Source organism: Gasterosteus aculeatus, chromosome 21, assembly GCF_964276395.1.
Source record: "Gasterosteus aculeatus chromosome 21, fGasAcu3.hap1.1, whole genome shotgun sequence".
Classification (NCBI taxonomy): domain Eukaryota; kingdom Metazoa; phylum Chordata; class Actinopteri; order Perciformes; family Gasterosteidae; genus Gasterosteus; species Gasterosteus aculeatus.
In genome coordinates, this window is record NC_135708.1 from 6286020 (window position 1) to 6301464 (window position 15445).

At 43.5% G+C, this 15445-nt stretch overlaps 1 long non-coding RNA gene across 2 annotated transcripts; it reads left to right on the forward strand.

The window, feature by feature from the left end:
- The first annotated feature begins 4792 nt into the window (after window positions 1-4792).
- Window positions 4793-7420, forward strand: LOC144390442 (uncharacterized). 2 transcript variants are annotated; one of them, XR_013454486.1, is made up of 4 exons: window positions 4793-6411; window positions 6549-6610; window positions 6701-6996; window positions 7092-7420. It is a non-coding gene; the product is annotated as an uncharacterized LOC144390442 (long non-coding RNA). The 2 variants fall into 2 exon arrangements; XR_013454485.1 differs by having other exon boundaries at window positions 5587-6411; window positions 6549-6996.
- The last annotated feature ends 8025 nt before the right edge of the window (window positions 7421-15445 follow it).

Genomic DNA, 15445 nt, shown 5'->3' on the forward strand with positions numbered 1-15445 from the left:
GGCAGCCCTAATATGTTTGTTGTGTATGTATATATGTGTACTTTTCTTATACGTTATATTTGATCAACAATGTTCTTTTGTTAACTTGTTTTATGATGAATACTCTATCGTCATTGTCTGGGAAATCTGGTTATGGTTTCTTCATCACACTGGGAATACACTAAATTGTTCAACAACACAGAGGCCTTTGTGGTCTGAACCAAACCACTAATCTTTATTGCTCTATTTTTATAATTTCTCAAGTGAGACAAATATCAGCTGTGTCTCATTTGGTCGGCTGCATCCTAGGACACATTCATGGCTGCTGCTCGGCTGTCCCATTCCTTCGGCTTCTCCGAACACAGTCGAGCGATGGAGCCAGGGGGGTTGGCGGGACTTCACTTTTAAATATAAGTAATAAAAAATATCTACCAATTCAAAGATGTTTTACTGTTTTTAAATACACAAGACCTGCAAAAAAAATGCTTTTACTGAGGTTTTGACAGTTTTATAGATCAAAAATTCTTCTTTACCTTCTATCTAAAACGTTTAAGCGCCTGTCTCTTTAGGCCCCTCTCAAACCAGACAAACCTTGGCGCAGGTTCAGCGTTATATTGGCCCAGGTGGCCGGGACAACCATATATGAAATGAAGACATTTGGTTCTCTGGGAGGGCCATGTAGAGAAATGTGCGTAACTGTGCAGCAGACTACAGTGCATTTTGAGGGTTGTATGCTTGGAGTGTTGGGAGGATGTTGGACAAAAGGATTTTCTTTTTCCTTAGGTCCTTTTGTTGATGAAAAAAGGAGAGACCAACCAGTCCGTAATCTCCTTCAGGATCTAAAACAAAATAAAAGTAAACAAAACGGAAATAAAATAATAGTCCTACGAAATTAAAGATTGAACGTTGTGGAATTTACTTAAAGGAAACATTGCTGAGCCTCGATCTATGACCAATGGAGGTTGGGCAAAAGAGGAAGTTGTTTCGCAGGGTCCCAGGTTATGAAAGGATCGGGCGTCACTCACATATGTCCCATGGTCCTTGTCCAATAAGAGCTCTGTCCGTTTTCACATCTCTCTGGTGGGGCCTGGTGCCCAGGGTCCGTGCGTATGGGGTCTGCTGGTCGTTCATGCCTTCTCTTTTGTTCTCCAAGGCCCAACATTGTGTTCCTATTTTTGGTCATTTTGCTCCTAATCATATCTGTGTTTTAAAAAAAAATGATTTTCATCTTGTGGTAGTGGAGTAATTATGTCCTTTTGCGGTTTCTGTGTCTTTGTGGTCATTTTGAGCCTCTTCTTAGGTAGGTAGGTAAATGATTCTTTGAGGGACATTTTGTGGGTCAAAGCCAGGTAGGGACTGGGCAGTTGCATGGTGGGCCTGTACAGTGATCTATCCATGATTCGAGATACATACTGTGGCAAACCGGGGGATGTGGAGGCGAGATTTAAGGAACAGACACACTCATCAGATAACAAAAGAATGATCCCTTTAATTGATAACTTCGGGAAAGGGGCGGGGGTCAAAAACAACACAAGATTCCTCCCGGTCGGGGTCTCAGGTCCTCAATGACTTGTCCTGGGGAAAGACAGAGGAGAGGCATGAAAGGGCAATAATACTAGCCGGTCATCTCTCATGCTGACGGTGTTCAGCCACCCTCTAAATCCGTCACCTCTTGATTGGCTGCTGGTGTTCCCAATGCCAGTTGCCAGCCGGTTGCAGCCCCTGCACTGGGTAATACACCCCCTCTATCACCTCCCCCAACCTAATCCCCCATCTTGGCTCGACCCCTCCTCCTGGTTTGCCACAATACATGGAAGGCATGGTACACACAAATGGTACACACAAAAATTCACTGATGGGTCAGACAAATGATCACAGCATATAGTATTTATCTGGATGAAGATACATAGTCTTGCCCCACATGCCTATGTACTGTGTCCCTCTGTCAAGTCAAGCACAATTACATAACTGAAAGACAGGCCGCCTAATCAATCTTCATTCATACACTTCTTATTTTCAGGGGTTAGGCTATAGTTGTTTGTTGGTGTGACGACTCAACTCAGCCTTTTCTCTGCAATTTTGAATTCTCCACTCACCACGAAGGTCAACGATGTTTCTCTCCAAGATGTAGAAATGGCAATTTTGTTGATAAAGTATTTCTGAGATACGATGACAACTAAGTATTTTTCATTATTCTTTCAGATGATAAGCACTACAAAATCAATTGCTTGTGTTATTTTATATATTTTAAGGTTACTTTTTAAGGTGTTTTCAAAGACGGCTTTCAAATATTCTTAAAATCTATCATTTTACCAGGTAACCCCAAGACTTCGGTTTCTCATTTCTCATCGGAGCGCCATGGCATCCGCTCCATTCCGTAGTCAGTCACATCACACGCAGTCTCTTAAGAAGAATAGAGGAGTTTCCTCTGCTTTTCAGATTTCTTCATCTCCCCAGGCTTAGTTCAAAGGTACACCGTTCTTCCTCTCAGCTCCAGCTTCAATGTTTACTGGAAACCAAACCCCCTAATAGGCCTAGACATTGTGCAGGGCACCAGCCTGTGCCGCTGCACAAGTTACACCGCTGAAAAACAGCAAGCTCAGACTAGTGTGTAATGACTACAACAAAAAAGAAGAAAGGTCTTGTGCGTGTGTCAGCATCTCCAGGAAATTGTTTTTCTAATCTGTCTGGTGTTGAAACTACTGTCCTACGCCCACTATGGGATAACACACACACACACACACACACATCATCCAACTGCATACAAACAAACACAGAACAATGCACAAAAACTCACATGGATGCTGGTATACTTTGGTTTGAGCTCAGTTTCATCATGGCAGCAGTGGCGCAGTACTAGGCAATGTACACACATTCCAACACAATACTCTAGTTTTCCCGCCACTTCAAATGCTGAGCGACTGGGCTTTCCTTTTTTAAACTGGTTTATTCTGCTCATATTTATGTTTCAACTCCTACCATATGTACATGTATTTTGGTTTTTCTGCTGGGAAACAATTACATTAATTAATTGTGATTTATCGCATTTATATCCGCTCTTTTATTTTAAAAGTAGTAACAGTAGAACAACAGTGCAGTAATCTTTTGTTTCCCTCTGAAACATAAATATAACCAAATCTAATATTAACGTTTTATCTAGTTTGTTATAGCAAAACAAGTTACCCTCTAGGATTATAACATTTTAGCGTGTATGTTTTCTTTTATCTTCAGGTACCAGCATAAACGATTTTTTATCAAGGACCAGCATAAAAAGTGTCTGTTGAGTAGTTGTGGTATTTGTTATAAATGTATGATGTACATTGATGCTCATATATGCTTATTGATGTTTATAAGACACTGTACATGGAGGGAATTAGAACCCAGGCGGATTTAGGTGAGGGGAACAACCTGGAGGTGTCAGGGATGCGGGCAAAGCAGGACTCAATATGCAGACTTTCAAAAGCAAAAATACTTTAATAGTCAAAAGGGCAAAAAGCAAAAGGCCAACGGGCAAAAACACACATGAACCGGGGCAAAAGGCAGGCAGGAACTAGGAACATCCAGGACAATAGACAATGACGCGACAAGTGACACATACTGCTTAAATACACTAGGGAGGTGCAGGTGATTGGACACAGGTGGAAACAATCAGACAAACACAGGGGATGACAGGACAAGGCAGGAAGTGAAGTTACCCGGGGAGACAAGAAGCAGAAAACTACAAAATAAGACAGGAAATAAACCCACACCGTGGCAGGGGGAGAAGGGCAGGGCTTGGTTACCGGAATTCCATCCATCCATCCATCCATTGTCAAACCGATCGCTTATCCTGCACAGGGTCGCGGGGGGGGGGGGGGGTCTGGAGTCCATCCCAGCCAACTTCGGGCGATAGACAGGGTACATCATGGACTGGTCGCCAGCCAATCGCAGGGCATTCACACTCACACATCTACGGGCAATTTAAAGTCCCCAATTAACCTGATCCCCAGAGCATGTCTTTGGACTGTGGGAGGAAGCCGGAGAACCCGGAGAGAACCCACGCAGACACGGGGGAGAACATGCAGACTCCACACAGAAAGGCCACTGGGCTTCTTGCTGTGAGGCAACAGTGCTAACCACCACGCCACCGTGCCGCCCTGTTACCGGAATTAAGAGTTACTATTAAGAGCAGTTTGTTCAAAAGTCATAGGCCTATGACTAATAAAAAACACAACAGTTATTGCATTTTAGGTAGGTACTGAATCAATAGCATCTCTGCAATACTAAGGTTATTGTTATTTGATTGATTGAACTTATTGAAGATGCAATCACAACAGCTGGTTCAATCAACAACAATATCACACCACCGACTAACAAGCAAAAAACAAAAAACTTGAGGCAACACACCAACTAAGCCTCATAGTAATGTACTGATCGATTAAGATTAACAAAATTGGTCTTGATACATTGGCAAAGATCCAGACAATCCAATTCAGTAAAACATTCAGTCCAAAACATATTCATACACTAAAAGATACCCACAGACTGCTGATGAATTAGTTCAAATTATCTGGGAAATATGCCTAATTATTATTATTTCCTCTCGTAACTCCAGTTCGTTATTCATCATGCATACATTACTTTGTCTACAACTCAGGTAAATATGCTTAACTATGGGCTAGTATCAGATGGTTATACATGTAACTGCACAGCCTCAAGGAATTAATGTCAGCAGAGAAAAACCACACAATACAGAAACCTGTGCTACAGAGGGTAGAATTAGCATCAACAATATTGAAGAAATGAACAGAACAGAACACACAATGGGGTCTGACACTGCATGAAAAGTGGGATTTTCGGCAGTATGCGGCACTGTAAATTGTCGTGGAATTTCAGGTTTACGGCAATTTGCGGGCAACGCCGAAAACTGCCGTAAATTGTCAGAAATTGATGTGGGCCTCCCTTGGCAGTTGTCCCCCCATGACCCCCCCTCCTCCTAATTCTAGGGGGGGCTTTGACATGTAAATGAAAATGCTGTGAGCTATACAAACGCAAATCAGGGTCGCAGAGGGAGTTTTAGCCCAGGTGACATTTTTTTAAAAGGTAAGAAAATCTCTGGTACAAATAAATCAGGCTCAGTAGCCTAATTATAGACTCTTACATTTGAGCTTGAATTGATTTATTTAATTCAAATATGCTAGATTACTGTGTACGCCATTAGCAATGGCAAATGTTATGTAAAAAAGATACACAAAATAACTTCTTTAAAAGATGAGTTTTAATCAAGGTATAATGAGCATTCCATGCAAACAACATTTGAATCAGCATGAGGGGTCTGCAGAGATCAGTCTCCTAGAGCTCAACTACAGTGCATAGTGGCAGGACTACAGTGACCTTTTCTTTGGTCCTACTTAAATGCACAGAGGATGTATTAACCACACATCTTCTAGCAATGCGCTCAACTGGCAGAAATGATGCTGGGTATGACGTGTCTGTTCCCTGCAAGCCCCAAACTTCTATTGGCTTTCCATAAAAATGTCTGTCCGGGTGGGGATGAAGCCAGGAAACTTGTGCAAGAACATGTTTAAATGCCCTTTGACACAACATTAACAACTATAAAGTGCTTTATAATGGCTGGTCGTAGTTCTGCTAGAGGGTCAAGGACGGGTTCCTCAAAACTGTTAGTGTTTCCACACCACTTAGCATGAACATATGCTGACCTTTATGCTCTGCATCTATCGATTGTGTAAGTTACATTCATATATGTTACCCGTTTACATGTCATGGCAAAACATTCAACCTCAGTGACACAAGGGTACGTCTGATGATACATTGTCAACATTGCATGTATGTCAGACTCAAGAGTGTCTGGTGGAATGGAGAAAGAGGCACCACTGTACAGTTTTCTAGGGAAAGTCGTTCTGCTGACACCAAAACACTGCTTTACATAAAGCATATCAGCTGTTTCAAAGTCCCAACCATTTGTCTTCCTAAAATACTGGTCCTTCCGTATAACAATAACCTCGTATGTGATTGGAGGACCCTTAGACTCCTCGTCCAATCACGTGTGAGGTCATAGGCATGACTCAGACAGCAGTACTTGCAAGACAAGCATACAAACAGACACGTGTGTGTTACTATATTCAGAAGAACTGTATCTCCAGTTCCTTTGTTTGGTTTTTGCTGCTTCGTGAATAATGGCTGGACGACGTCTCGCGTTCAACTCGCCTTCAACTCCTCTCCGCGGTCACCAACTTTTGGCCAGTCCGCAGACAGACGAGAAGAAGCTGCTGAATGCTCTCAGTGGATCGTCTCGTCAACTCCAACAACAAACTGCCGATATCAACGAGCGGTTCGCTCCGCTGGAGCGTTCGGGACTCTCCAGGTTTCTGTCCATGGAGGAGAGGAACCGACTCAAAGAAGAGGAGACGGGCGCACAATCCCAAGATAGCGGTAAGAATACGTTCGATGACTGCAAGCTAAGCTAAAAGTAGCGTAGCCTCAAGCTAAGCTAAGAGTAGCCTAGTAGCCTTACAAGTGAGCAGAAACAGCTTGATTAAAGTGTCTTTTCTTTGCCGTGTCGTTTACAGGAAGCGGTGCGCAGTCTTCACAACGCCGAGACGAATTACAGGCGCTACGAACCGGAGCAAGGGTCAGATTTACAGAATATGCTTTCATTCTGCGCTATAAGGGAATATATACGTATAGATACCGATCATAACTGTACATTTTGTTTTCACAGACTAATCTCGCCTCATAATGAGGCGGTGACGTCGTATTTGCTCCGGGAAAAGTCCAGATTTAGACGACGTCATTGTGTGTAAGTGACACTGTTTACTGTTTCTCCTTCCTTGTTAAATGTTACTGTGACTTGCATTTGATTTTTTTTGTATTCATACCACACTCATTTAATTGTTTTCCAGCCGCCTGTAAGACGTATTTTGAGACGGGACGCAGGAGCTTCAGGTTCATCCGGAACACTCATTGCGAGCGGAAGCTGCGAAGGCTTCAGCGCGGAGTCGAGCGAGAAGAAAGACGGTCAGAGTTTATTTGCAGACTTTTTTTCAGGTGCATTGATCGCTGTGTTGTGTCCGTACGCATCGCACAGTACTGATTCATTGTTGTTTTTACAGCTGCTGGAATCGAGACAAAGTGTGCTGGCTGATGACGATGTGGAACGCTGGAAATCCGCCACCGTAAAGCTCACGTCGGGCGGAGGGGACGGCGTTGTTGGCGGGGTCTCGGGGTGGATCGTACGGTCGCCCCGCACACACGAGCCGCCTGCACAACAGACCTGCCTCGGAAAACACGGCGCCAGTGACGGTCTACAACCCCGAGGAGGCAAACGGACAGTTTACTGAGCTGTAGTTTTTAAACCGCCGTTACCCAAGTGTGGGCAGATCCTCACTTTGTATGTAGTTGTTGTTTGTGTGTTGTTAATAAAGCTCTTTCTTTGCATAAACGTGTCAAATGTTCATTTTCTCTATAAATTCATTGATGTCCTGTTTGGTATCCTAATAATAGTTTAGTAACCTGCATAGGATAACCATGAAATAAATATACAGCATAATATGAATATATAAATAAAATGAGGCGGGTGACCAATAGCGACAGATCTGCCAACCAATCACAAGTGATTGAAAGTTGTGGTTTCATCCAATCATGAACGAGGAAACTCAAGCCTGGTCTGCCCAAGTGTGGTTTTGCTGCCAATCACGAGTGATTTTACTTGTTTGAAACTTGTGGTTTCATCCAATAAGGAGTAAGGATATTCAAGCCCGCTCGGCTCGGCCACCCGCGGTTTTGCTGCATTCATATGCTAATTCGGGCCATTCGCACCTCCGCCAGCTCTCCACATACGTCATGGTTCGTTTCCGACAATTTGTGGCACAGACAAACGCGACGTGCGCGGGTTGCAAATTGTCGGAAATTGTCGGAAATTAGGGAGATTTCCGGGCGTTTACGGGGACGAAAATCTCACTTTTCATGCAGTGTGAACATCAGTGGTATTGGTAGTGCATGCTGTGTGTGTGTTTGTGTGTGTGTTTAGGGGTGTTGAAGGTGCATAACAAAACAATAACTTGTGTCAGCATTCAGTAAATCAGAGATTTTTGAATATTTTGATGCACCTTCCGGCAGAAATATCTTCTTTTTCTCCCTGAGCCTTTCAGTTCCACCATTTCTGCAAGCTCACGCTCCAAAAAAGCCTTAGTTTGCAAGCAATACACATTCAATACTCAATGTTGATGCTAGCTTCACCCGCCGTGGGGGACAATTCACATGGATCCGTCAAATGTGTTTGTCCAAAACAAAAGAACCAAAAGCTACTAGTTGACGTGGCATTTCTCATCTGGTTCTAACATGCAATTCAGATAAACCACCATGTGATGTACTGTTGAGAGGTCATGGTCATATCTGCTACTTCTGTAAGATAAGGTCATAAACATTACAGTTGTTCAAACATGGTACCATGCCAATGTTGGCTTATCATCAAATGTTAGCAAGCTAATATAGATATGAACTAAACTTTGCTGCTGCACATCGGCTTGCCAGCATCTTATTTTTAGCTGCTAAGATGGCTGTGGATTTGAAACCTTGTAATTGTTATATAGCATATTGTAAAATTTCACTCACCAAGTAGTTTGGCAACATTGCTACAACAAAGTCAGAAGAGGAGAGAACAAAACTAAACTTTTTAAAAAAAATATTTGCGTTGGGAGGGGAAATTTAAATATTAATTGTACTTTGCAGGTGTGCACAAAATAGACAGTTTGTATCAAATTATTCTAGTTCTTGTTTTTTCCATTCTACCAACAAGTTGGTTGGTCCAGAAATTAATTGATTATCCTGTAACGAACCACAATTGATTATGTTTCTAACATCCTCTACTGCTGTTGAAGCTTCATATCGGGGCTGTTACTGTAGTTCTTTTTGCCTCTTCCATTTATTTAAAGGGTTGTTTGTCATTGGACTTCTAAAGTGATCCCTCTGATCGTTAATGGCAGCCACTTGGACTACTGAGAGCTTCGCTGAAAAGTTGGCTGATAGGGATGAAAGTGAAATGTGATTTACTAGTAAAAGGGGGAATCTTTATGGAGGTACCCGGGGTCAAACCATTCATTAGTGGTTTCATTGGGGGGCTGGTGACAACTGTGGCACAACCTTTGCTGGCTGAACATTAGGCACTTAAGACTAGAGGATGGTGGGGGGGTGGCTTTTACAATGTCATAAAAAAAGTAATCTTTCGTGCAATTAAATCATCAATTTTTTCACTTGTGGCCTTCACCTCCTGTCATATACATGCTTTGGTTTTCATATCCAACGTAGATTAACGGAGCAAAGGGAGTAAAGGGGAATTTTCAATGTAGCCAGTTGACAGAAGGGTGGGGGATGGAGAGGTGGGAGGGAAGGGTGGAGGAGAGAAAGAGAGAGAGGGGTCAAAAGAGAGAGGGAGACAGACATAGAGGATGAGACAGGCCTTTTGTGTGTGCAGAGTAATTAGAATCCTTCTGGACTGCCATTAGAGCTCATTAAAAGGAACCGCAGCCATACAGGCATCAAACAAAGAGATGGGACAGAACCCCCACCGCTGCCTGCTCACACTCTGGGTGCTTGTGCAGAGGAAATATGTATGTATTTTATATGAACACACACATATATATGTGGTTTATACTGTCCAATAAAACATCTAGATCTAAATATGTTTGCAGTAGGTATAAATCAATGGTTGCATGGGTTTGGTTGGTTCCATGTTCCTGTCTGCGTTCCTGCTCCTTGGCCTTTTTGCCTTTTTGGAATCTTTGACCTTAAAAGTCTTTTTGTTTCCCGCAAACTCTGCGTTTGAGTCCTGCATTTTTCCCCACGCAACATCCTTGACAGAATGACGTGACCAAGAAAGGACTCAGCAGAGTTTTTTTTCCCCGGGAAGAGTTCAGGGGAACTCGTCTGGCTATGGGCGGTCCACGCAATCCTCGGCTGGCTGTCCGTAATGGGGGAGATGTCCTCCCCGGGGTTCCAGCTGGATACATGTTTTACTTGGTCTCCCCTTCCAGAGCACTCAGTAGGCATCTGGGTCGCCGTTCTCACCATCCGCCGCCCACCACACCGTCTCCAGAGGAGGAGGCCATTTCGTGGTCGTCCAGCGGCGATTGTCACTGCGAGCGGGTAATGGATCTCGCGGTCCGGCTCCAGGCCACCGACGCTCTCCACGCTGGGCCGCAGCACACAATGTCCAGCGCTGGGCCGCAGCGACGTCCCGACCCCGCTCGGTCGCAGCGCATAATGTCCAGCGCTGGCCCGCAGCGACATCCCGACCCCGCTTGGTCGCAGCGCAGAATGTCCAGCGCCCCGGGCTCACAGAGTCACTATTCCGCCCTGAGCAATGCTTACAAGTGCAACTGAAGAACAAAAATCCTCTCAGTGCCCAGAAGCTGGAGGTTTTTGGATGGAAGGTAGATGAGCCGACCTTAGTGCTCCTGAAGATGTTGCCCTCCTTAGTGAAGCTACAGAGCCTTCACTTTTGGCAGGCAGGACTGACCGATCAAATGGTAATGTCACTCATGAACGCAGCATGACTGTGCTACAACCTCAGAGATGTGACATTGGAGGGCAACCATCTCCCAGAGCAGAGCTACCACCTCCTTCTCTCTGAAGACAGCCTTCTGACAAAAATAACCGGATCGGAGAGGAGGGAGCCCGTCTGATTGGTTTGGCTCTCTCAATAACTAGATCTGCCAAAGCTTGAATCCTTTTCCACTGGTTCCTGATCAAATCTCCTTTTCTAGCGTTAGACTCACTAGCTGGAAAAAGACCCGTTTTCTGTGTCAACAATATGGAGAGAGTTAGAATGAGGGGGGCTTCTGAGTCAGTCGATTAACGGCCTGGCATTCACAATGGCGCTGACTTCTGCCATAAAGGTGATTAGCACTAGAACTGTACGTTTGAAAACTGGAAGGAGCATGTAATCCAAAATTAGCCTTGATATTCCAATCATGGGCACCCATGCGCCACCCATGTGTGAGGCGTGCGGAGGGTTGAAAACCCAGGTGCACTTTTGTTGGAGAAGGTAGTCTTCTATGCTCAACTCACCATTACTTTGTGAATCCATTTTTAGCTCCTTAAATGCTTATCCTCTGGTGGAGAAGCACCTCCCGAGGGCTGAGAAGCTTGAGGAGGTCATTGTTTCAATCACTTCAATGTGAATGGCCCGTGTAGACATGCATGTAGATAAAACTGCCTACTTTTTGACCCAGGCTTGGCCAGCCCTGGTGCGACGCGTAATTACTTCCCACGGCCCAAAAACGTCAAGACCCACATAGGAAAATGGGGGGTCAACTTGGAGACGTTCAACGGGTAGCTCAGACATTTGTTGTTGTTCCAATCTTCCTTGCAGCTTTTTGCATGTGACGCACATGTGAATACAGCTGCAGATGAGGGGTTTTCCACCCATTATCAACAGACCCAGGGCATGGATTGCGCCATCAGTGAAGTGTCTTCCTTGATGTTTCACACGTTCATGATAGTGGCGTACGAGCAGAGTTGCAATGTGGTTACGGGATAATGATTGGATGTGCTTCGCATTTTACAAACTTTGCCTGATCAATGCGTCCACCAATTCTCAGCAGGCCTTCATCGTCAACAACTGGCCGAAGTCTGTAGAGGGGACTTGTTTTAGAAAGGGTTAGGATTTGGCTTAGGAGTTTGACTTGATGCATTTCAATTCTTCCGCATAGCTTTCTTGTTGCACACACTTTATGATGACATGCTCTGCTTTGGTGATGTCATCGACTGCCAACCCTTTCTTGCACATGTGCCATCCGGCACAGCCGTGAGTGTTTGATGGGAGAGAAAGGAATTGAGCTATGTGACAGTGTTTCCACTTGGAAAAATGCTCAAACTGTCTTCTTTCACTGGCAAGGTTAGTTTGAATCTCAACATCAGAACCTGGTTCCAGAAGGACCAGGGCTGTAGTGGAGGGTAAACGCCGTTTACGCACCTCTGGAATTTCGGAAATAGCGTTTACGCACCTCAAAGTTCCATGTGCCTTGTATTCTTCCGTTGGAATTATCCAAAATAAACTTAGATACTTAAAAATAAAAACTTAAAAAACAGCTAAGACTACGTTTCCTATTGTTGAACATATAAACGCCGTAGTCTGAATCCTTTTCATCTGCGCTGTATTACGGTCTGTGACCATCCAATCAGTGCCTTGCGGCTGCAGCAGCGACTCCAATCAGAATCCAGGAGGAGAAAACACCATACACGTTGTGGATCAGCCCAGTGGTCACCAACCTTTCTTACCTCACGGACCGGTTTCATGTGAGACAATATTTCGCAGACCGGTCGAGAAGGTCCGACGGGGGGGGTGTAGTAGTCGTTGCGGGCGGAACGACCGACGGGGGGGTGGTAGTCGCGCGCTCTGTGTTCGCTGGTTGTGCACGGTAGAAGGACAAGAAAAACGCCTGGTGACGCGTAGATTAGAAAACAAGTCAGTTCTCAATGTGAAAAAAAACATGCTGTATAGGCTATTTATGATGACGTAGGTAGTACATGAGTGTTCCTTTAACTCATGTTGTCAGTGTAATTGACAGGCTGCTTAACTGGTTCACTCATAAATTCAACATATTTTTTCAGGCAGTGAGAGGACAGGCAATGATGCAGAGAGCACAGGGAGAGGAGAAACACCAGGTCGAATAGAGAGAGGAGAAGCACAGAGGAGCCATGAACCCCAGAACGCGTGTTCTGGGGTTCATGGCTCCTCTGTGCAAGGCAGGACCTGATGTGGAGGACAAGGAGGCCCTCTGGGCACTACTGTAAAAAGGAGACTCCGTATGTAGATAGTTCTTAATCTGCAATTGTCTTGTTGTGTTGTGTTGACACTTTTCTTCACTGTTTTCTTAGATTTAATAAACTACAAACTACTAACACATGTATTCATTGTCATTGATTGTATATGACTTTTACTGATAACATAATGCAATATAGCCAGGACAGCCTTACAGAGTCGCGACGCTTTGTGTTGCGTTGCTTCGCATCGCTTCGAGGTCTGTATGATCACAAAATTCAGAGTTTACCCACCTCTAATTTTACCACTACAGCTGAACTGAAGGAACATAATTCCACTGCTCTGGCCGTGTTGACTGTCGAACGCCGTCGTTTCTCCTTGGCCGAACACTCGCTCTCTTCAACCATCGGGCGTGCATGCTCCAACCAATGCTCCAACGACTCTTCCCCAGATGGGGTTGGCAAAGTACCAGAGAACACTCTTAAACGGCGGTAACTTCTGTTCTCACCAGATGGTTTCTCTATCTTGGCTAGCAAATCACCTAGCGCACGATTACAGGACTCAGCCGAAGCATCAGCTGGTTGATCTTCCAACAAACGTTTTAACAAGCTTGGAGAAACATTCTCGACAGGACTTTCAGCAGCTATAATTATCCTCCACTTTTCTGTTGTGCCCTCCGGCAGCAGTTCCAGAGGGACTGTGGTGAGGTCCACTTTTTCTCTGCACTCGTAGAGCACTGTTAGACGGTTCAGTTTCAAGCTCACTGTCCGTCGTCTCACCCGCACGCTTTGACGTTTCCCACCGTCTCTTCAATCAGTACATTGTCCACATCTTCGGGAATCAGCACCATAAGGGAGTGGTCCTTATCTAATTCTTCTCTTCTTTACCACTCTTTGAGCTCTAACTAAATATACTGCACTACGTTGCAGCTCCATTTCATTAAAGGCTTGTTGCTATTAACGGTAACCTAGTTGACTTATTATAGTATTATAAGCTAATATAAAATGTACAAAGTTCGGCTTAGTGCTTAAATAATACTTTTCGTTACTTTAATTACCTAATTGCATAAATGAAGGTCCCGGACGAGCCCCCATTATGTAGCGCCCCCTAGCCGTGCTGGCTATTTGAGTTGAGTGCGCTGCCCGAATTCCTAACTGTTTATCTGTAATTAATGCTAGGTGACTACAATTTGCTAACCATATATTTACACTTTTCTTCACACATCAAACAGCCCGCCACCAAATACAGTAATAGAACATTTACTTGAGATATAATGTAAATAGGAAGAACAATGAACAAGTACACACAATACAACACACACAATAAGCCGGCAGGTTAGTAACTACTATATATATATATAACGAGAGTGGGTACCCAAATATGTGTCGGCTTACGTTGCAGGCCTGTTTGCAGGTGGATGGGCTCCTTGGAGACAAAAAAACAGTGGCTTTGTGCTAAAGCGGCAACAAAAAAAACACACCCCACTTGTCGTCCTCATGATGTTGGCGAGGTTGCCGTGGGGCCGTCGTTTCCCGCGTGGTTGTGTTCTTGAAGTTAAGGACTTAAGCGAGAAGTGCAACCCTAGTGGTGGAAATAATACGTGTAATAATGTTTAGTGTTAGAATTGTAGTTTGTGTGTTATTAGATATTAGTTATTACATTAACATGTTAGATGAAGTGAATGCAATATAAATCAAACACAAGTTATAGTCATGTTAATCATATAAACACTGTACACAGTAACATTCTGTCACAATGTGATATTAAAACCTGGGGACGGACGCTAATTGCCGTCCTTTATGGATTTCTCCCAATTTTATGCCCAAAGAGGGTTTTTTGGGAGTTTTTTCTCCTGTCAGGTAGTAAATGAACAACTGAATACAAGACAGCCGATTAAGGCCAATGTCTTGAGAATTGGACCACATAAACTGTTTTAGATTATCTTATCTCTTATGATGTAGTGTGATGAACTGTGATCATTAATGATTCGTTGTAATTAAGGTGTACTAGTAAGAAGATGAAGACTTAAAACTATGCATGCTTTGTTATATTCACTCATTGAGGCATAAAGCCAAATGTATCTACATTGAATGTGTTGGAATGTGAGGAATAGGGACAGAGAGGTATATATATTATATATTATATATATATATATAATATATATATATATATATATATATATAATATATATATATATATATATATATATATATATATATATATTATATATAATATATATATTATATATTATATATATGTATATATATAATATATATATATAGGGTCATCAAGTTTATATTTCCTTTCTGCTTCATTAATCTTTTTCTGAGCCCAGGCAGGGCCTTCTCTTAAAAAAGGCCACCAAACCCAAGATGGCAAAACACAATGTCCTTAGTCCTTAAGACTGCCGCATGCTTCTGCGTCGACGCACTCGTTTAAATCCATGGTTCTAAAAGTCTTGCATGTGTTGCAGAACAATTCACTGCCAGAACAACAGGTGGAGTAACGTGTTTTTGTCAAATACGACCTAGAGAGTCACGTCTTGTGTGTGTGTGTGGAAGTTGTTGGTTTATTTATCATAGACTTTTTTGCCCCGTGCATCCATACTGCTGCTTTTCATTGCGGACACATTTGTCCCGTGTTATCCTGCACAACTTTGTTTCCCTCGACCGGGTTGTAGAAGTGCTCATATTTACGCATTTC